Source organism: Pan troglodytes, chromosome 11 (assembly GCF_028858775.2).
Source record: "Pan troglodytes isolate AG18354 chromosome 11, NHGRI_mPanTro3-v2.0_pri, whole genome shotgun sequence".
Lineage (NCBI taxonomy): Eukaryota > Metazoa > Chordata > Mammalia > Primates > Hominidae > Pan > Pan troglodytes.
In genome coordinates, this window is record NC_072409.2 from 20,361,426 (window position 1) to 20,363,319 (window position 1,894).

Consider the following 1,894-nt stretch of genomic DNA (forward strand, 5'->3'; position numbering starts at 1 on the left):
GCTCTGTGTTGGTTGGAACTTTTTCCAATGGACTTACTGTTGTAGTACCGAGTACCTAGAATAGTTTATGAAACATAGGATGTGTTCAATAAATATTTTTTGAGAGAAGAATTACTTATAATCCTTTGTCTCTATATTCCAGATATAGTCCCAAAGAAAATTGAATTAGGTACTATTTGTGTTAGAAAATATTATTTCTGCTTTCCTCTCCATGCCTGCATTGTCCATTTGCTTTCTTATTTTCTATCCAAGCCCTGTTCACTCAACATCTTCATTATGCAGGTATTGGTGAAAATTAACTTTGATATTCACTAGCAGTACTCCATTACTCATGGGAAATCTGAGAATCACTGAAGTGAAGATTTACTGTATCATGTCTACAAATCACTGAGCACTTTATATGCACTATTTTATTTCATTACGTCCTACTGTGTATGTGGAATGTAGGTATAAATATCACCACTTACAAATAAGAAAAAATGAGGTTCAGAGTTTATGTACCATGCATAAGTTCACAGAGATATGAAACATTAGAGTGGGGTTCAAGCCAAGTTCTGGATGCAAACCTGCTGCTCTAAAAGCTCCTCATGCTTTTCCACCTGCTCCCCTGTCCCCCTGAGCGCCACCCTGGCTGCACCACACTCGCTTGGAGCTTCTGGCTGCTGCTAAGCTAGTGCTGCCGTAGTCTCCCTTCAGCCGCCATCATGATTATCTACCAGGACCTCATCAGTCACAATGAGATGTTCTCCGACATCTAGAAGATCTGGGAGATTGCGGACGGGCTGTGCTGGGAGGTGGTGGGGAAAATGGTCAGTAGGACAGAAGGTAACAATGATGACTCGCTCATTGGTGGAAATGTCTCCGCTGAAGGCCCTGAGAGTGAAGGTACCGAAAGCACAGTAATCACTGCTGTCGATGTTGTCATGAACCATCACCTGCAGGAAACAAGTTTCACAAAAGAAGCCTACAAGAAGTACATCAAAGATTACATGAAATCAATCAAAGGCAAACTTGAAGAACTGAGACCAGAAAGAGTAAAACCTTTTATGACAGGGGCTGCAGAACAAATCAAGCACATCCTTGCTAATTTCAAAAACTACCAGTTCTTTATTGGTGAAAACATGAATCCAGATGGCATGGTTGCTCTACTGGACTACGGTGAGGATGGTGTGACCCCATATATGATTTCCTTTAGGAATGGTTTAGAAACGGAAAAATGTTAACAAATTTGGCAATTAGTTTGGATCTATTACCTGTCATCATAACTCGCTTCTAATTGTCATCCACACAACACCAGGACCTAAGACAAATGGGACTAATATCATCTTGAGCTCTTCATTTATTTTTACCATAATTTATTCGGAGTGGAGGCATTGTTTTTAAGAAAAACATGTTGGCTGGGGGGCAGTGGCTCACACCTGTAATCCCAGCACTTTGGGAGGCAAAGGCGGGTGGATCACAAGCTCAAGAGTTGGAGATCGTGCTGGCCAACACCGTGAAACCCCATCTCTACTAAAAATACAAAAATTAGCTGGGCATGGTGGTGCACGCCTATAGTCCCAGCTGCTCAGGAGGCTGAGGCAGGAGAATCACTTGAACCCAGGAGGCAGAGGTTGCAGTGAGCCAAGATTGCACTCCAGCCTGGCGACAGAGTGAGACTCCGTCTAAAATAAAAGAAAAAGAAAGAAAAGCATGTCATGTAGGTTGTCTAAAAATAAAATGCATTTTAACTCATTTGAGAGAATACCTTTTCGTTTAATGCATGTTTAAACTAAATTCATCCTGTTGTGTTCCTGGAGAAGCTACAGCCTGGTCATAAGCTACTACTAGAAAGAGTAAGACTCATCAATTAACTTCTACAGTGGAAACTACTTCTGGGACTGGAATATACAAA

General features: G+C 41.4%; 1 pseudogene; it reads left to right on the forward strand.

Annotated features, from left to right (window-relative positions):
- Positions 1-704: 704 nt before the first annotated feature.
- On the forward strand, positions 705-1,244 carry LOC464692 (translationally-controlled tumor protein-like; annotated as a pseudogene).
- Positions 1,245-1,894: the final 650 nt, after the last annotated feature.